This window comes from Rhipicephalus microplus, chromosome X (genome assembly GCF_043290135.1).
Source record: "Rhipicephalus microplus isolate Deutch F79 chromosome X, USDA_Rmic, whole genome shotgun sequence".
NCBI classification, from domain to species: domain Eukaryota; kingdom Metazoa; phylum Arthropoda; class Arachnida; order Ixodida; family Ixodidae; genus Rhipicephalus; species Rhipicephalus microplus.
The window spans coordinates 214235978-214257504 of NC_134710.1; the positions used below are offsets into that span (position 1 = coordinate 214235978).

Below are 21527 nucleotides of genomic sequence, written 5' to 3' on the forward strand. Positions count from 1 at the left end.
AGAGTAATTGGTCAAGGCTGTAGAGAAGCTGCTGTCGGAAAAATGTGTTTAATGAGAGGCTTGAATTCATGTCGCCTAGGCCACATATTTTTTTTGTTTTTATTACTTTTGAAATACGCTGTTTCCTATTCGTTAAATTCATGTAGCCGTGTTTTGAAATTTTGCGTCTCTATTCTGTCACTCAAATGTATGTGATGGACTGAATGCTTGTAAAAATTGTTTCAGCGAAATCCACTGGAATGAACGTTTTGACAAATGAACATTGTTCGCCAAAGCAACGATGTTGCTCTCACCAGGACTAGTCAGCTTGCCAAAACATTGCTTCCAGCGACGTTCACCCTTGAAAAAATTTCTCAATGCTTCAAGCCTCTGCGTGCCCCTCAAATGCAAAGGATGAATTTCTCTGAGAAATTGCTGCTATAAACTGAAAACGAGAGCCAGGAATTTCAATGGCAGAATAGTGAAAATGGGGGCCTGAGCGGCTTTTCTCAAGCCTGTTATGCCTTGTTGGGGACAAGGCAAGAGCGAACGACTGAGACGTATAGTATGTTTGACATATCAGAAGTGCAAAAAAAAAATGCCTAGACCAAAGACAAGTAATGCACTCGTCCACTGTCTTCATATGATCTATCTTTTTCTAGTGTGTCCCATTTTTATCATTGCAAATATTTAATATGAATCAAACCAACACGCTCACCTTTCTACTTTAGAGACACAAAACGATGAAGGAAGTTCGCAAGACGCTGTGAATGAGATAGTTCGTACAGTTTACTGCAGTAAGCATTGCGCACGATGCACTCGAAATACATTTCTGTACAAATGGGATGAAGATAGTGAAGCGTAGCCCATAGACTGCCTATGATAGCACACATGATATGCCCTCTGACACCGTTCACAGGCGTATTTTATCGGGACAGAAAGCAGCTGCTGCAGTGCCGTCAATTATTTGGCATGGTGTGATCTTTCGTTACATTGTACAACGAGCTGTCAATCTGCGTTTTTCTACCATTATCGGTATAACAAGCCATAAATTTCTGGACACGGTTGGGCGCAGTCAGGCCCTGTAGAGCGGAGGTTGCGAGCATTGTCACCGTCCGCATGCGTGACATGATTGCTTCCTCTTTCCTTCGTCTTTTTTTTTGTCTTCTTCTCTACTTCTTTCTCAATAATAATAATAATAATAATAATAATAATAATAATAATAATAATAATAATAATAATAATAATAATAATAATAATAATAATAATAATAATAATAATAATAATAATAATAATAAAATTATTATTATTATTATTATTATTATTATTATTATTATTATTATTATTATTATTATTATTATTATTATTATTATTATTATTATTATTATTATTATTATTATTATTATTATTATTATTATTATTATTATTATTAATAGTAATAATAATATAATAATAATAATAAATAAAACGTTATTTCAGCATGAACAGGAAGGGATACAACACTGATGAGGCTATGGGAGCTAACAAAAAGCCTTTAACGACTTGACAAAGGCTAGCGCCCCATTTGCACAATTGCACAACTCAAAAACAACAGTGGGCAACGAATTATGTGCTTGCAAGGAAAGGCCTATAAACATAGCGACTGCTTCTAGGTGCACATCTCAATTTACATTAAGATGTCAGGACTTAAATCAGGGGGGCAGAAACTGCACTTACTTCACTAGTTATGGTAGCCGATTTATTTGTTTAGTTTATCACATTAGCTAAGAGTCTGTAGCAGCAAGTACGTGCATAGGCATTTGGCGGCCATAGTTTGTACGTGTGTAGGGGATGTCTCCCGTGTGACTGCTTCGTGTAGCGCAAGTTTTTACAAATGGAGTCAGGGTGGCGAGTTGTTCTAGAAGAGAGTCGTTATTTTTCTGGTATGCATGATATCTTTTCAATAGAAGTGCATTGAACGAGTTCGGCAATGATGCTATTCCAAGATCTTCAAAATTCGTCGATGTTCTCTCTGTGTCTTTTGATTTTGTTTTTGAATGTTCTCATTCTTTCCGTGCTACGCTTCGCTCTTTAACCTTCTGCTCACCATCGCATCTCTCCTCATCAGGCGCACTTCTCTTTCCCACCCCATTGCCTCACTATACCATAGAAGGCTATGCTGCTTGGTCTGCTAGCACCCCTCAATATCCCAGTGGTTAGGACGCTCGCCTTCGGATCGAGGATACGTGAATGGGAATCACGTATTGTGGGGGAATTTTCGTTACACGAATTAGTCTGTCAGTTTCTTCGTATCTCTCCGTCTCTCCGTTGAATTCTTTCTTTCTGCGTTTACTCATTCCCTCACGTATCATGGTTGTTACAGGCCAAGCTGTAGCAGTGAGTAATAGGATTCGTGAAAATGTTGTGGCGCATACCCATTTATCATGGCGGTAGTGGCAGGGTTGACACTGCAAGGCCGGCTTAAACAGCTTCGCCGATTGCTACGCAGTTTGAAACGTAAAGTTAGCTTTTTAGCACTACAGTGTGTTAAAGAGGTGGAGCATTGATCATGTGCTGCGGGTTGTATAGAGCACAGCAGCACACACAGCAGAACAGCACAGGTATAGAAACAGCCACAAAGGTAGGCAAAAGGTGGAAGTAAACTGAATCATAGCTACACCAAGAACATTGCATTGCCTCTGGAATGGAGTGGCATGGACTGTCCTGCCGGCGAAGGGTGGTGTCATTACTTTGCACATTCGTTGTACATCAGTTAAGCTAACTTCTTCCTCCCCGACTTTTCACGATGTGAAATACCGTGGAAACAGAAAGAGAGCATGATATATTTAGACGGCATGCATATGAAGTCCCGTTTTAGGCTCTATAGATATTTTATTGTTATAGCGCGATCTGTAGAGAGCGTAATAACTTTCACTCACACACCTGAGCTGTCACTCCTCTTGTTTAGTGCGTCCAATATTACGACAAAACCAGTTATGGGTCCTTGTCCAATACTTTTTGTGGGCTCATTCTGAATTATAGTACAGGATAGAAGCCCCACACCGTACCATGTTGCGTACCACGTTGTGTGCAGGTACTTTTGTGGTATACCCGTTATTCCGAAATGCAGGAGGTACGCTGGTTGAAGTACGCCTGCGGCATCGGTACGTTGGTACCACCATGTAGTACAGTCAGTATATACTGCACAAATAATGAATTCCTAACAATGCTACAAGAGTTCTTCAATGAGGACGCAGTTTGGTTTATCATTTTTTTTCTTTGACTACCTGAATTCAGGTCTAACTTTATGGCTGAGTCATTAGCAAATTTAAGGTGAGTCATATTCGTGTATGTCAGCCGTTATATACATTACAGATAGTCTGCTGTTTTCTGAGAATGTCTAATTTAAAAAAGCTTTTTACAGGCATTGTATTCTTTCGCATCGAGATAATTACTTACGCATCATTCAATTGAAGGGAGTATTCAATAAAGGATTATGCTGTTGAACTCGCCGTTATCATTCGGCCATGGTTCAATCATCCCTGCATAACCGACATATTCGTACGTTAGGGCACCGGTATTCGTAAAAGTAGCACCTGCAAACAATTTTCCCAAATCTTCATTGTCTGCCCTAACCCTTCCCGCATCTGTATTTCTCTTAGAACAATAGTTGTCATTCTTCCTTAAACCTTATTTATACAAGTTATGAGGTTGGTTTGAAGAACCCCTCTACGATTCCCTCCCCCCCCCCCCCCATTTCACAACGCGAGAGCGCTAAAGATCTCGTTTCGTAGAAATCCCGGCGTCGGTCGCGTTGGTTGCGAGTGCAAAATCATCTTTGTGTGACCGAAAAATCAAATAAGATTTAAATAAAATAAATAATAAAATTTTGCGTCAGAGTGGGCATCGAGCCCGCGTCTATTGCGCGGCAAGTGGGTGTTCCACCACACAGCCACGCCTCCCCCTTTTTTTATTGCCTGCTTAGACGTACACATCGAAACACAAATACAGTGAGGGGTCAACCGCAAGAGTACATGACACTCAAGTCATAAGTACACAAATTAAGCATGGATAAAAGAAGCAACCAAACTTTGACTGATGTTCACAGCCACGCCTCATTTTTTTCTTTCATGGTATTTATTACAATGTGTGTTAGAAGGAACATAAAATTGCACTTATCGTTTAGAACATAGGTACGAAACCACAGTGACAATAAGCGCTCTAGTGAGTAATTTTCAGTGTATTCAAGGGCAGAGGCGTGGCTGTGTTTCCTCGCTAACACAGCCATGTACCTGCTTGTGAATACAGTAAAAATAAATAAATCTCTCTGCTTAGGAATGCAGCGCCGTATATGTGCAATGTGCCTTCTCTGTGCCTTTCTGGATGCGCTATACCTCAGATACTAGGATAACCAACAAGCCTGCCGTGCAATCGGGGTACCACAGGTGCGATGCAGGTGAAGTCACCGTGAACACGTGAGGCTAGTAATTCATTTCACCTGTGTGCGGTGTGTGACCGTTTATCAGCACGGGGTAGGATGATAACTGATTTCACAGAGTGAACACTGTTATCCAGTAATCATTCTGTGTAAATCGGACACTCCACATCGAGATCCCTTCAATGCTGTCGCTTATCTGACACCGAGACAATCTTTGGTTACCCAATATATCCATCAATTCCTGTACAACATGACAGCAGACAGCCTGGTCAACAAATTCATCAGTGAGTTTGAAAATCACCATAGGTGGGCGAATTCAATTCCCTCACATCTTACGGACGAGCGGCGGCGCATATTCGTTGTTTTCACGTTTGTGATATTGCAAGTAGCAGTAAGAACTTTATATATTGCGACGAATGGCACTCCTGGGATTTATGCGCAGTAGGTGGTTGCATGCGCATCTGTCAAAATGGCCCTGAATAAAGCTGTTTACAGCTTTACAATATATAAGTTAACGCATGCCGTATGCAGCTGACACGTGCACTGACACTGCACTGTACCCAGGCATGTAGTGTTTAGCCTCCACAAAAATGCGCCTAGCGTGGCCGCGATAGAAGCCTCGTTTTTCGGGTCACACGAGGAGTGGAAAAAAGTGACAGTGAAATAGAAACCGGCTTAGAAAAGGAGTGCTTTGTAGTTTGTAGTGTATATATCACTCGAACTGTGGCAAAATGTAGATGTAGAAATCTACGTTTCCCACAAAATAGATCATACTGTTCGTTTAAATATGTTTTAGGGCTGAAGCTCCTTAAGGCGTGAGTCTGTCCATCCCTTGTATGTATGTGTGTAGTAGTACGTAGCCACCGGTGGCACATACACGCTCTAGAGCGGGTATGTGCCACAGGGTATGCGAGATGGGAGATGGCTGTACTTGGAGTGTTCACTAGATGGACGCACCGACGGACGGACAGACCAACTAGCAGACTGATGGACGAAAGGATAGACTTGCGGACGTATGGATGGACGGACGCACAAACAGAGAGGCAGGCAGGTGGATGGACGGACTTATGGACGGACGCATAGAAAGATGGACAGACGCTTGGATGGCCACGTGGATGGAGGAAGCATGGACGTGCTGACGGACGCTTCGCCCCACTCATCATCATTGACTCCATGGGTATGCTGTGATTTTTTTTAGGACCGATGGAGGATGGAGGGTGGGGGGTCGCGTTTTGTGCCCTTTTAATGCAGGATCCTGAAGATCCTAATAGCAGTATCCGCAATAATGCAGGATCTGGCATTAATGTAGGATCGTGATTTACTATTCCTGCCCTCATATATTGAAAGAGCGCTATAAGTTGCGCTGCATAAAGTCCTGTTTTGCGTTCTACTCGTCATCATGCTACTACCATAATTGAAACCAACAAGACAAAGCTGATCTTTTTTTTCAAGGAGAATGCCAACTGTCATATCGGGTATAAAAATACAGCGTCCTTTGTCACGAGAGGTCGACAAAGGGCGCTGTATTTCGGTTGATATATTGTATATCGGTTCATATTTTGTGTAGAAACTTATAGAAGTACATTCGATTGTAAGCGTAGTCACTGCTGGTATCAAATAAATTGTTAAGGTAACTTTCCCTAATATTAACAAAAGGCGTCAAAGATATCCGCTTCCCAGGCTTGCATATAGAAATTTCGCCCGCAGGACGTACGAGCTGTTATGATACATTCCGGTCGGTACACACTTTTGTATAGAAGAAGATTGTGAAAATCGGCGCAAGTCAATTTCTATACTAATATCACTGAAGGAAACGTTGGCTACGAGGTTAGCTACACAACCACTGGTGTATTGGTTAACACTATATATCCAAATTTTGCCACTTGGAGTGGCCTCCGAGCTCAGGAGTCCCTGCTATTTTTTTTTTTCGGTGTGACACTCCAAGTTTGGTCTTGCAGATTGTCCTTTGTAAACGCTGTGATCTCAGTAGGAATGAGGCTTTTTTAGCAAGTTTTTCTGCTGGAGAATATTGGCTTTACTGAAGACGTGTCGTTTCTCGAGGTTGGTTCGTGCAGCGACCATAAGCAAAAATAGAGGAGCACCGGATCATACGAAAGGCTCAGAAAAAAACACAGCTGTTGTACCTTATGTGCACAATGTCTCTCAGAGACTTAGACAGATTGGCTAAGTGGCTAGATGAATTGTGTTACCGGCACGCACTAAGCTTTCCGGCTTGTGTTGACACACCTCTCGATTGAAGAAAGTAAAGCGCTGGAGCACCCACCACAGGATGAAGCTTGAGCCCTGTTTAAAGGCGTGGTTTTGGTAATACGGCACCTGTTTCGACAGTCTGGTTTCCTGTTTTTTTTCTGCCTTGGTTTATTTAGTCTATATATACGCATAAATGGGGCTATCAAATAAAAATGAACTGCGTCTTAATAGTATCTTATTATCTCTTGTACTACGGATCTGCTTAGTACTGCACTGCTGGTAAAAAGTTCGCAGGCCTCACCCACGCTTCCTTGGAAATACATGAGATAGCGGCTCCCCCCCCCCCCCCTGTACTTCTATGACTCTATTGTGGAAATCAGTATAATCAAAGCAGTTTTCACAAGACACTATTATAGTGCAAGCTAATATAATCATTGTCAGTTGCCTCAAAAGAGAATTTTTCAGATAAATCATTTACAAGCTCCGAATTCACTATCCACGTTGCTTCAGTGAGGTACTTTTATCCGGTAATCGCCAAAGTGATATAAAAAATGTGTTGCATTTTAGGAAAGAAAACTGAATTACACCAACTGTAAAAAAGAGAGCCTGTGTATTCCCAAAATTATCGTACTGCGAAGCTGTTCGTACAATCAATTTATGTTATTACTCATGCAGGGCACATTAGGAGCCGATTCGAGATCTCTGGCAGCGGCAAAGTGCACATAAGAAGATAACGCTTTGTGAATTTTGCAAAAACATATTTTAGTTGCGACTGCATTCGTGGCCGACTGTAGAGTCACATGGCAATTGTGACTGTAGAGAGGCCACGAACGCTCCTAGAACGCTTCACAAGTACGGTGCTAGAAAAAGAACGGCATATATGCTCGTTTCTTTACATTTTCGTGTGCTTTTTGGAAAGTTCACTAAACCCACAGCACACACCTTTTTTGGTGGTTAATTATCGAGGGTACTCACCTTTACATTCGTTTTACTGATTCGACCACCCCGCCGCGGTGGTCTAGTGGCTAAGGCACTCGGCTGCTGACCCGCAGGTCGCGGGCTCGAATCCCGGCTGCGGTGGCCTCATTTCCGATGGAGGCGGAAATGTTGTAGGCCCATGTGTTCAGATTTGGGTGCACGTAAAAGAACCCCAGGTGGTCAAAATTTCCGGAGCCCTCCACTACGGCGTCTTTCATATTCATATGGTGCTTTTGGGACGTTAAACCCCACATATCAATCAATTACTCCTTCGAACTGTTGCCCGAGACGTTTATTGAAAAGGGTAAGATTTGAGTACTTTCGGGTAAAGCTACATCGGAAGGGAGCAGCGTAAAAGCAGCGGCGATCAATAAAAAAGGCATGTTACCAAATTTGTATCTTTCCAACCGCTTTACTCCTGGATGTAACACACAAAGACATACGGCGACAGCTGATGTGCTCCAGCCGCACGTTCAGTCTACGTCAATGAACCCACGGCAATCTCTAGCCTCCAGAACAGATCCTCATTTCCCTCTCTTTCCTCATCCCCGCCTGAACACAGCCAGCGGGCAACGACAGAGAGGCCTCAATGAAGACAACAAGCGACGGTCCCTGAAGACGGGACTCGGGCGGTAACAAAGCGATTACCAAGCTAGCAACACGGACGGCGAATGCAATTGACACCGTTCCAGAAATTACTTTGCGTGCTGGACTCCCCGTGGCGGTTGTCCCGAGCCACGTGCTCCGCTTCCTTCGCTCCCTTTCCTGATTTGCCAGAGAGAGCGGCCCGGAGAGCGTGGGAAACGGGGGCTGAGCGGACGCATGCGGCACCCTCCTCCGCCGCCCAGCAGCGGTAGGAGAGAAGGTGTCGAGCAAATTGCCAGGGCCCCGACGAGTGGAGTTCAGGCCCGAGCTGTGGCTGGGGTCCTCCTTTCCCCACGTGCTGCCTGCCACACGTCTCCGACTTCCCCATTGTTTCCCGCTCTTTGCGTTTTCTTTGCCAGTTCTCGTTGGCTTCTGCTTTTCCCGCTTCCTTGCTCCTTCTTTCTCCAGTTGCGTTGATTCATTTATTTTGCCGATTATGTTTTTTGCTTTTCAGTTGCTCACTCTTTTTGTAACAGTCTGTGCTACTTCCAACAACATGGTTAGCCCTCGTAGTAGTGCAAACGAAATGCTATGGTGGTTAGCGAGCGCTTAAAAACGGTGGGGTGAATGCTCTTTTCTTTCTATTCGTTTCGCTAAAGCAACCCCTCAGTCAGGGAAGAAGGCGAAGTTTAAAAGCTACTCCTCAGCTAGCTTTTTGGAAAATATTTATGTTCAGTTACACCAGCAGAACTACACCGATTAGCATACATGATTTAAACAAGCTTTTCACCACTACGTAGCATATATATATATATATATATATATATGTATATATATATATATATATATATATATATATATATATATATATATATATATATATATATATATATATATATATATATATATATATATATATATATATATATATATATATATATATATATATATATATATATACACACACATGGTTCGTCGGCAGAAAATGAATGATTGGAAACATTAGTTCAGAGTATGTAGACTGAAGCGGTTTCACATTGTCATTGAGGAGTTAGGCTCCCAAACAGGAAAGAAATATGTGGCAGAGCACATAGCTTTCAAGCTCTCCTGAGACAACGAGGCTTATCGTGCAGCAATGTCACAATGGATATCGCTGTAGAATACTTTAGCACTGATATGGCAAGAGAAGGGGAATAGGGGAACACCGTGCACCGAGTACGAAATGAAAACTACAAGGCCAAAAGTGACCATATCAGTGGATCAAATCAGTTGAATAAACGAGCGTTATTCGCCAGAGGACATGGCCACATGCACAGAATTCTGTGTTCTTTTTGTTCGTTTATTCAATTTTTTTTTCGAGATAGAGCTTCGATATTAGGGTAATTCCTTTTGGTCGTCGTGTTAAAAACGCTAGACACTAACACAGAAGTCAAAGCGTAACTAAATACATGTAATTTATTAGAGGTCCAATTTCAAGCCTCGTATGCATATCGCTCAAGGAATGAGAGATGTATTCAAGAAGCGCTTCTTCCTCTTCGTTTACTAAGAGAACTGCAGCCGTCGAAGCACTTGTTCATTCAAGGCGCTCCCTACCTGTCCTCTAAGAGTTCTCGCTTCGTTCCCACAAGTTGTCCTTCGACGTCGGCCGCTTTTTCCGTCGGGACTCCACCCTTGCCCAACTCTCCCGCGGCCCGAGTCACCGAAATCATCGCCTCCCTCCCTTTGTTGTCCTCCGACGAGAGGGCGCGCGACAGGGAGTGGAGGAAAGGGGCCGTCCTCACCCTCACCCCTCGGCGGGGCCTGGAGTGATCGCGCACCGTGTTCGCTCCTCTTCTCAGTCGGGTTGGCAGACACGACGCGCACGCACGGCCCAGGAGCGCGCTCCGGACAGTTGATCCCCTCTCAGCCGAAGCCGCCTCGCGGACCGGAGTCGCGACTTCGCGCGCCCGCTCAATTCGTCAAGGTAAGTAGTGCTGATCACCATATCCAGCCCGACGTGGCCGGCTGTCGGAACTGGGAACGATTCATTTTGTGTGCCAGGCAGGCGGAATGAAATAGGTGCGAACTTGGCCGTGCGATGACATCGCAACGTCTGGATAAAGCCGTCATTCGGCTTTAGCGAACTCCCGTGTTTGGACCACTGGCGGTCACAAGCACGGGAGTCAGCGTGGGCTGCCAAGTTTGCTTCGTTTACAGTGCAGACCAGCTCAGTAATTTAAATGCTAAAAGAACAGGGAGTCGTCTGTGGAGTGCGTGAAAGAAGCGGTGAGATTTATTGAGGCGCGTACCGTCTTTGACGCGAGGCTCATCAAAATTCAGGGAGGATGCTGTGTGATTCAATAGATAGGTCAAACATCAGCAACGAACTAAACAATGATAAAAGTGTATTTTCAAGCTTCTTCCCCTGTTACATTTCCAGAACAGTGAAACCATACTGACGGCCCAAGTTCATTGGAAGTGTCGATAAGTTTAAATCAGGCACGCCTCGTCACACGAGACAAGTGAAGATGTCATAATTTTGTGTAGTAGCGGTGGTTCAGTACATGATTGCACTTTGTAGCCTATTTGGAAAGATGAATTTAGATAAATCAGCTGCATTGGCGATATTCTGATGGTATTGTGGTAGGCTCTCCGGATGCAGCGTTTCGAATGTTTCGTGTATCCTGCTACCCATTAAGCAGAATCCCGTTTTAATAATAACTTGAATTGAACTATTTAGAAATTTACTTGAGGTCCTTGAATATCAGCAGCGTCCCCAACTAATCAACGTGCCACAAGGCACAAAAGAAAGTTTTTATTTGTTTCTTTCACTTGATTATAAACTGATTGACTGATTGATTGATTGATTGATTGATTGATTGATCGATTGATTGATTGATGTGAAGTGCCCGTGCGAAAGCCTGTGCGTTTCATTGTACGCAAGCACTCGCAGACTCATCGTGTCTTTCTCCTTCTCCATCTTAATATTCAGTTATTTTTAATTGATTTATTTATTCAATTGATTTTCTTTATAGTTGTTAGCACTAGCCTTCTAAGGCTGTTGTGCCATACGTGTGATCAATGCCCACTCTCTTTTCCTAAGGTGCTTCCATCTTCTCATATTTCAATGTAGTGCGAGTTGTTTTCTATGTTCGAAAATACGTACTCTTACTTTCTTTCTTCGACAACTTTAACCTAGCAATATCTATTTTCACTTTTTTGATCTTGTAACTGAGGGTTATACCTTTTCTTAGAACAAAATAGAACTTTACAAACTCTCCCTAGCTCAGGCGCCTCAGTCAATCGCGACGAGTACACGTGAACACTATAAGTGTTCTTAGAACTTGTAAATTGTGCGTGAAATGTCGTATATTGACCTTGAAAACGAATTGTTATCGCCGCAAAGCTTACCATAGCACGCAAGTAATACTGTAAAGCAAACGAAGTTTCTTCAGATATGAAAAAGTTTGGTCCTCAGAAAACCTATATATTCATCTTCCTGCGAAAAAGCGAGCTGTTGCAACTTTTCCAGTTCATAAAAAAAAATGTACGGTGCCAACTGACCGATGCATAATATATTAAATCTTGCTTTATAATTGCTATTTTTTCTTTCATTTTATATAAATAAAGTATGCGGGTACTGCTTCTTTCGTTGTTCTGATCAAGATATAAGAACAATTGCCAATTAGTGACATACACCTTCGCTTGGGAATCGTGAAATACCGACAGCAGCACAGAGGAGCACATAATTTTCCGCTTACGTAGTTCATATGCTTGAGACATCCACTACAGAAACGTGAGCAGAGTAGCGTATTATGTCAATACTCAACATGACAAGTGTTTGAATATTGCAAGAACTTCCGTAAGCAGCAACAAGCATATTCGTAACGGAGAGAAAATCCCCTTACACCTCCTGCATACAGATTCAAGTATATCTAGTTCTCTCTTTCTCTCTCTGTACTCTACAAATGCGTATATTGTTAGGTCGGAACTCAGCCAACCCTCTCACTCTATTAATATGTAAACATGTGACAATCCGCTTATATGGGTGTGGTGATGAAAATCATGCGCACCACATTTGAACTTTGATGCAGGTGAATAATGTAGCCTATTTGCAAAACAGACGCAGCACGCACACAGACGCACGCACGCATACATACATACATACATACATACATACATACATACATACATACATACATACATACATACATACATACATACATACATACATACATACATACATACATACATACATACATACATACATACATACACATGCATACATACATACATACATACATACATACATACATACATACATACATACATACATACATACATACATACATACATACATACATACATACATACATACATACATACATACATGCATGCATGCATACGTGTGTGCCAGTTTGTAGTATTGTAGCTGTTCAAAATTTGCGCATATTTCGTTAACCGCGGACACTGTTGCAGCTAAGTTTACTTGCTAATAATTAAGGAGTAATATTTGTATCATTATTATGAAATGTGATCTTGAGTTACTTTTTGTGTGGCTTCATTTTGCAAAAATATAGGCCCAGCTTGAGGAAAATTTTAATCCTGACTATCTGTTCTTCGTGACCTACAAGGTCATCTTCGGCATTTATATAGTTATATGTTCAGGTTGCCATTGAAACTACAGTTCCTCGACGTCCCTGACCTGTTCGAAAACCTTTGAAAATTGTTGCCAGAAGTGCAAAAACGTTTGAAAATAATCACACTGCTTAACATGATGAATAAACTTCGTTCTCAAGGCGCTTTAAATTATTGTGATCGCACTCACGTTGGTTAAACTTGCTAGTTGGAATTCATCAGGGTTCTGTTCAATGACTAAAATTTTATGGCTTCGATTTGTTCCGCATTCGGCGCTTGTAGAAAGGGCGAGAATAGTGATATAGGTTCAGGATAAATAATGATAATATCTGAGGTGTTACGTCACAAAACCACGATACGATTACGAGAGACACTGTCGAACAGTGCTCCGGAAATTTCGACCACCTGGTGTTCTCTAACGTACACAGCACAGTACACGGGCCTCATTTCACTTCCATCGAAATGCGACTGCCGGTATCGAACGCGCAACCTTCGGGTCAGCAGCCGAGCACCCTAATCACCACGGCGGACACCAGGAGAGATTGAAGAGATGACTCTACACTTTCGCGATGGTGAAGCTTGGGAGCGCAATCATCTTGACTAATCTGCCTCTCAATCTGTTTATAATCGCGCGAGAAATGCAACCTTTCCAATATTCGTAGTATGTCACTGTGTACTATTCGCGTCAAATGACACCCGAACAGCGACAAGCCTCCACGATGGTATTGCGCACCGTCCAGTTATCATCATGCACAGGCGCACGCATCCTATTCGGCTGCTTCACTGCATGCATGCGTGCCTGTCCATGATGATAAGTGGACGGTATGCGCTGTACCATTGCGAAGACTTGCCACTGTTTGGGTTTCATTTGACGCGAATAGTACAGGTGAAACTTTTCATCAGGCACAATACAGTTTTTTTTTAAACTTAGTGTACTGTTCTTGGAAGTACCACCGGATGTCTTCTTTACGTTCAATTTACGTTTAAAAAAAAAAACGGGTGTTAGATCTGATGAGTATGGATAGTGTTTTAGAACAATAAATAAAAAAAACAATCCGAGCCAAAAACTAACGCACGGTAGTACTCTTTCGAATACTCTGCGGCACGCGGCATCTCAAGACTTATCAGTGCCACCACACGGAAAGCTCAGTGACCACTTGACCTCCTGATATGCGTGCTTGGGTAACTGTGCAAAGGCGTTATTTCTCGGCGCAGTTCCTCCCCTGCCGTGGTGGTCTAGTGGCTAAAATACTCGGCTGCTGACCCACAGGTCATGGGATCGAATCGCGGTTGCGGCGGCTGCTATTTCGATGGAGGCGAAAATGCTGTAGACCTGTGTGGTCAGATATAGGAGCACGTTAAGGAACCCCAGGTGGTCGAAATTTCCGGAGCTCTCCACTACGGCATCTCTCATAATCATATGGTTGTTTTGGGACGTTAAACCCCACTTATAAATCAAATGAATCAATTCGAACAGTAAGCCTGTATTCAAAGGGTGCACATATGGGCCAAGTCCCCTACGCGGATATCTCCGAGGGAGTGCACGCTGCACACTATTCGTAATACCACGCGCGTCGCCCCGTAAGCACTGCAACGATGCCATCCCGACTGCATATACGAGGCACACTAGGGGAATACAACGAGATCGGAGCGAGGGAAGCTCTCCGACGGTTGCATAGAGGAGCCCAGACACTGTCGAACAATGCCAGAGGTTACAACCACCACAGCGCGCTTGGCTCCTAACTGTATGCTTTATGCTTTCTCTTTATGTATACCTTCTGCCCTACATTGAAGTGCCGAGGACAGCATTAAACATGCATTGTTTGGAAAAAAAAAAAAGATTATTTACGCACTGTTAGAGACGCAGCGCTATTATCAGCCCACTTCCCCTTTCACATTTGAACGCCAGCCAAGTGGGCGGCTATTAAGGCAGTCCGCTTCGAACGGCATCAGCAAGCAGTCCGAATTGGTGTGAGATGGAGACGAACGCGGCTGCGGAGAGACGTCTTGTCAGGGCACAGCTGGCCGCACACGTCACCCACCCCGCGCCCATTGTCAAGATCAGTGGCCATTCTGCAGACGAGCAGGTCATTGTCGTGTTTACGGTGCGCGCATTCTCGTTTTGCTTTTCTTTCAAAAGTCAAACGCTTCATGCTGTTGGTGGAAAACAAAGCGCAGTTTCTGTATACACCGTAAAAACGTTCTTGCGTGGCCTGTTCTGCTATCTCGCTTTTAGCGGGCGATGCGGAAGGCGAAACTGAGCGCAGAAAGGTGCCTGTAGGTCAGCAATCACGCAGGGAAAACGCAGGCAACTCTCGGAGACTCTACGGTGATAGCCAGTTGAGGTTTCTGATGTATACGTGAGAGCATGAGTATTGGACGAATTGCTCACAATACGTGGCTTCATGCCAGCTCCGTCCAGGCTAGGTTCAAATGCTGAAAGTTAGATGAAAGTAGCACCCGTCTCGTCCTATCGTCCTGTGTATGTGCGTTTTTTGCGAGCAAGATACCGTCAAATATGCACCTTCTCGCCGAATACCAAGTTTTGTTCAAATGCTGCCTGTTCGCACATTCCTACATGCTGCAGAGCCTCGAACTCGCACGCGTTCTGTCTTTAGAAAAACAGTGCACGTGTAAACTTGTTATTTAGAAAGACTGACACGATGCAGGTTTGCTTTATGGCACAATATTTTTTGTTTCAGGTCGCAGACTGCAACTTGACTGCAGTTTGTGTGAGTTAGATAGGAGATACATTAAGGGCGAGTGAGCTAGGCCACGTAAATGAGAACAAGGGAAGGAGAGGCGACTGTGTTAGTGCTCACACGCATGCCCTCGTGAACCCTTCGCATAGGGCTTTTTTGGCTGTTGACAGTAGAGAATACCTATTGTTGATCTCGCATTATACGTGGACCCTATAAACCTCTTTCTACATCTCTGGAAAGGGTCTTCTTCCACAGATTAACTTAGAATGATACGCAAGAAAATGTTGCAGTGCATTCAAAACGAGCATGTAATTATTTGTCCCAACAAATTTGCGCTAATACAGAGGCTTCAAATGCAACTGACTTTACACAAAGGAGAAGGGGCGCACACCATGTTCATTAAAAAGTGCAGATTTTTTTTGGAGTGCATAGCTTTTACGATGAACGAACAGGTGCAGTGCCGAAAAGACGAGAATGTGATACAGGCAATGAAGCGAAATACAAAGCTACTGGTTATAACACCTCATTGACAACGTCATTCAAAGCAGCATCAACGGCGCGCCACGTGTGCTGCAGTTCATTAGGCAGCTCTGAGCACGCTGAGAGGGCTTTGTACGCAACTTTTCACGGTAGCTTGTAAACTACAGCTGCCTCTTCTGCACGTCATGATATATCAATAAAGTGCCGCTTTTTACTGCGACGATAGATGATGTCGATGTTGCGAAAGGAAGCCATTAGTTTTTTTTTTCCTGCCTTGCCACCTAATTTGCTGCCCCCATTTTGGAATGAAAGTCATGATACACGCTTTTGGTTGTGCATTACCATTCGGCCCGGTCAGAGCTGCTCATACTAGCGATTTACACGCATGCGCGTCCAAGGAACTGTAGCACTCACTCTTGGGCTAGTTGATACGTTTTAATTAAATAGGAGAGCGCTCGTCTTGTTTACGTGTTTTCTTCTGTGTGGTTGTGAAGTTCACTATTTAATTTTAACTGTAGCATGCGTGATGCGATTTACAGGAAGACATGTAGAAGGAACCTGTAGCGCACGCACAGAATGATTCTGAGAGCAGCATAACGTAGAAGGCACCTCTCACTCCGCGATGGAAGTCAATAGAGCTGAAGGTTCGTCCACTTGGTTTCGCCATTCGCTTGTAGCCAAGATGCGTTTGTCAGAAGCACGAAACCTATGTAGCTCTCTGCATTGGCCTGGGCCTTGATATCCGTACGGATATATAATTAACGTAGTGATATATAACGAACACGTATGCGCACTTGTCTGATTAAAAATTCTTGAGTGTTCTTTGGCGAAACACTGCTTTCTCACTGCCTGCATTGTGGGAGAGAGAGACAGAAAGCTCTTTGTTAACAGAATAATTGTCAGCCAGTGTATATTTAAATGCTTCGGGAAGAGGGGATAAAACGGCCCAAAAAGGGTGTGGGAAGAAAAATGGTTTAAAAACTAGGAATGAAATGCAGGTCTTGTAATAGCTGTCCTAGGCAATCAGTTGGTGTCTTTGAGAGTTATTATACATAAAAACATAAATAAATGAAATAAATAATACATCTCTTTATTGAAGGATCAAAGCTTGATGAAAAGATCGATAAATTCGACGTACGAGAAGCTCAGCGCTTTTCGCCGTTCTGATGGGTAAAGCCACGGGCCCGGGATTTGCGTTGCTGACCTTGGTCGAACATATCTAAGATATTAATGTCGCTCGTCTCCATGTGTTTGGCGCTCGAGCAAGATGGGCTCTACAGACTCAACACCACCTCAATTATCGCAATACAGGTTCGTCGTTTGGTCGTTGCAGTAAACCAGATTATTTGTGCAGGCAATGTTTAACCGAAACTGGAGATAAAGTGTTTCCGGATGCCGTGAAAGTAAACGCAGGCTCACTACCCATGCTCTGCTTTGATTGATATCAGGGATTTAACGTCCCAAAACCACCATATGATTCATTATGAGAGACGCGCATTAGAGGGCTCCGGAAATTCGACCACCTGGGGTTCTTTAACGTGCACCCAAATCTGAGCACACGGGCCCACAGTATTTCCGCCCCCATTTAAAATGCAGCCGCCGCAGTCCGGATTCGATTCCGCGACCTGTGGGTCCGCAGCCGAGTACCTCTAGACCAAGGTGGCGGGGCACTATTCTTTGAAGTTAACAGAACAAGTTGTTCTTTTTTTTTTTGTCCTAGGCACACCGATATAAGCTCACTAATGTCAATACCTACCCGCGGGTTCGATCCCGGCTGCGGCGATTGCATTTCAGTGGAGGCGAAATGTTAGAGGCCCATGTGCTGCGTGATATCAGAGATGCCAAAATCTCTGGAGCCCTCCACGTCGGCGCCTATCATAAACATATCTTGGGTTTGAGACGTAAAACTGCAGATTTTATATGTTGTTATCCGGTTATCTTAAAATGTCTATGCTTGTGTAAGACATCCAGAAGCCATAAATAACGATACGTAGCAGCATACCAACTCGAAACTCGTGCGCACACTTTCTTGTTCAGCTACCAATGTTGCGGAGTTGGCACTCCGGAATCGAAATGAATCCGGAATCATTCCACATTTTCGCGACCCCGGAGTGGAATGGGAATGGAATGGCGACAAAGCTTGGAGGAATAGAATTGGAATGAAATTATGCGCATTTTGCACAATGGAAGGTGAATGGAATTATGTCTTTTACCGCAAACAGAGCACAGTTAGTCGACGTGCAGTTCTTTAAACTTGGAACATTAGGCAGTCACGCTCAAATTCACCAAGTAATTAAAAGAGCCTTAGCTGATTAGAATCCTGGTACATTTATAGGCAACGCTCCTACTAAAATTTTGTGCTTATATAGGCTGTGTTGCTCCGAAGTATTTCGCTATTCTTCGCGTAACCACGGCTCCATGCCATGGTATCCAACGGCCCCAAGCCATGCCGTGCCCATCTTACAACTTATCATTCTTTACTCCTCCGTGGTGCGTCAGACGCCTGCTGTACCCATTCTTCACTTTGCTGCTGCTGCCATTGGCGGCTCGGGCGCATATTCGAAATAAGCGCTTGTTGTGATGAATATTGATGTTGGTGCGATGGTTGTGTTTACTGCAAGCTTTCGTATACCAGCTGGCGCGCCGTCCCAACACATATACTCCCCTCCTCTGTTTACAATATATTGTACCCCTGCCTATACACATGGGCACCTTCGTCCCAAACTTTATCGCAGATATCTGCGCGGCACCCATTCAACAACAATGAATTGTGCGCTGTGTGAACTGTGTGTGCGATGAATTGTTGTCCAAGATGAAACGTACAGATAAAGATATAACTGACTTTTGAAAGCATTGGTTCGGGTTGACAGCCAAAGCAGGCGATCTCACGTAACCAAGGTTACGCCAGCTGAAATCCCTACGTGATGATTCGTTAAGCCGTCATTTTAGCATTAACGCATTTAAGTCAAACAATATAAAACATCACTATTCGTTCAAACATGCACTCTTGGAAAAAAAGGTCTGCATATTTGCTATTTCAATACTAACCGTTACCTTGTTACAAAAAGCACTAACCACCACGAAAGCAGTAAAATGCAGGTTAATGAAACTTGCTCATTTACTAAGTAGTTACGTGAGTAGCCCTGACTTGAATAAATAATATATGGCTGAATATTTAGGTAACGCGCAGTTATACGTGCATGTAGAATGTCACATCAAGATAGTTCAATTACAGAAGTATATATAAGATAATAAGCGATGTGTCACTGTCTCCGTAAATTAAGTCATTGTCATCATCATCATCAGCCCCACTACGTCCACTGCAGGACAAAGGCCTCTCCAATGTTCCGCCAGTTAACCCGGTCCTGTGCTTGCTGCTGCCAATTTATACCCGCAAACTTCTTAATCTCATCTGCCCACCTAACCTTCTGTCTCCCCCTAACCCGCTTGCCTTCTCTGGGAATCCAGTTAGTTACCCTTAATGACCGGCGGTTATCCTGTCTACGCTCTACATGCCCGGCCCATGTCCATTTCTTCTTCTCGATTTCAGCTATGATATCCTTAACCCCCGTTTGTTCCCTAATCCACTCTGCTCTCTTCTTGTCTCTTGAGGTTACACCCACCATTTTTCTTTCCATTGCTCGTTGCGTCGTCCTCAATTTAAGCTGAACCCTCTTTGTAAATCTCCAGGTTTCTGCTCCGTAGCTAAGTACCGGCAAGATACAGCTGTTATATACCTTCCTCTTGAGGGATAGTGGCAATCTACCTTTATTAAGTAGTGGTTACTAATTACTTCAGGCAATCTATCTTAATTAAGTAGTGGTTACTAATTACTTCACTTCATTCGAATCACAGATCAACATACATAGAGAGATGAACGAAGTACAGACGAGGACAGACGCGCAAATTCACGCATAGGATATCAAGACTAAGCCGGTATCCACTGTAGCAGCCGTTTGAAGGCTACTTGTGCTCCTACAGCGCATTGCGTACTTGTGCGAAGCCATAAAATTCAGAAAAATAATGGACGTTTTCAACACATCGTTTTCTGCCCTTCCATTTGCATATGTGTTTGTCATCACTTAGATGGAAAGTTATATTCAAAGGTAATTCACATAATAAAGGTTGGTTTAAATTTTTCTAAAGAGTGTAACGATTACTGCTAGATATACGGTTGTGCTTAGGAGAAATCTGGCAACGTATGTGGCTTAAAAGTTACCTGATCATAAAAAGACCAATAAAGCAATCTTGGTTAGTAACGGTCAAACTTTCAATATTTACTTGCTGCAGGCTACAGTGAAAAGATTTCGTGAGGGTAGTAAAACAAAATACGCTCGTAAGAAGTAAATGCATGCGTTGCCAACTGTTTACTAACCCTTCCCTTATGGTTGTGCTGATCAATCAAATACTATTGGTAGTCGCAGAACTACCATTGTGGGAACTAGTAGTGTGGTTTTACAGGGCGAAATGCCCCGCCGTGGTGGTCTAGTGGCTAGGTAGTGGCTGCTGACACGCAGGTCGCGGGATCGAATCCCGGCTTCGGCCGCTGCCTTTCCGATGTAGGCGGAAATGTTGTGGGCCCGTGTGCTCAGATTTGGGTGCACGTTAAAAGACCCCAGGTGGTCGAAATTTCCGGAGCCCTCGACTACGGCGTCCCTCATAATCATATGGTGGTTTTGGGACGTTAAACCCGCATATCAATCAATCATTTACTGGACGAAATAACTCCCCAGGCTACTATCTTTTACTGTGGTAATGTCCTTTGCGTACTTTTTCAGTTCCTAATGCATCTCAATGCACCAGCTTTATGTTGTTACAAGAATTTTTAGCTCAATAAAGCTATCAAGATATGCCTTTTCTACGTTGAGGAAATGTAAGAATGGAATTGACCCGTCCGGCCATTCGCGGAGTGGGAACGGGCTAAACTTTTCATTCCGAGGAATTGAAAGGAATGGAATTGTGGTAAGTTGCCATTCCCCGAAATTAAATTGTAATGGAATAGAGGCACCCATTCATCAACACTGTTAGCTATAGTAGAAATTATGTGCACCAAGACCACCTAAATTTGTTCTACTTTTTTATATAATCATGAAACTCACCTTAAAAGATAAATCAGATGCGTGACAAATTATGCCGAATGGCATGAGTTGGGGCTTGCTTTAAGTGAGGAGATACGTAGGCGAATAAACGTTTCGCCGCACGATGGAGCGACGCGTACGAACGCGTTCTGAAGATAATCTTCCACGCATCCTGTCCGACATCGTGGCGCCTTCGCTAAATGGCTGAGATAAGCGATGGACGTGAACGGTATCGGAAGTGGTGCCAGCCAGCAGTCATCCGCTTTACCCCGTCCAGCGTCTTCAGGGCGACAAGCCTGCATGTACTTGACGAGAGTTCGAAATTAGGGCAGTTGGTCCGGGTGAATACCGTGGTGAACAGCGCAGAAGGTTGGGCAATAAAGATAAGAAAGGGCGAACGTGTTCCGACTCTCTTTCTTGACATGCTGTTAGCGTTCTTTTAACGTGATACGTAAATATATATGTGGGGATTAACGTCTC

The 21527-nt window shown here is 43.6% G+C and overlaps 1 protein-coding gene across 1 annotated transcript in view; it reads left to right on the forward strand.

Annotated features, from left to right (window-relative positions):
• Positions 1-10015: 10015 nt before the first annotated feature.
• The window catches only part of LOC119187902 (uncharacterized), a 118647-nt gene continuing 107135 nt past the window's right edge, over positions 10016-21527 (forward strand). The window contains exon 1 of the mRNA XM_037436009.2: positions 10016-10133. The gene's annotated coding sequence lies outside the window, so the exon portion shown is untranslated. The remainder of the gene's footprint in view (positions 10134-21527) is intronic.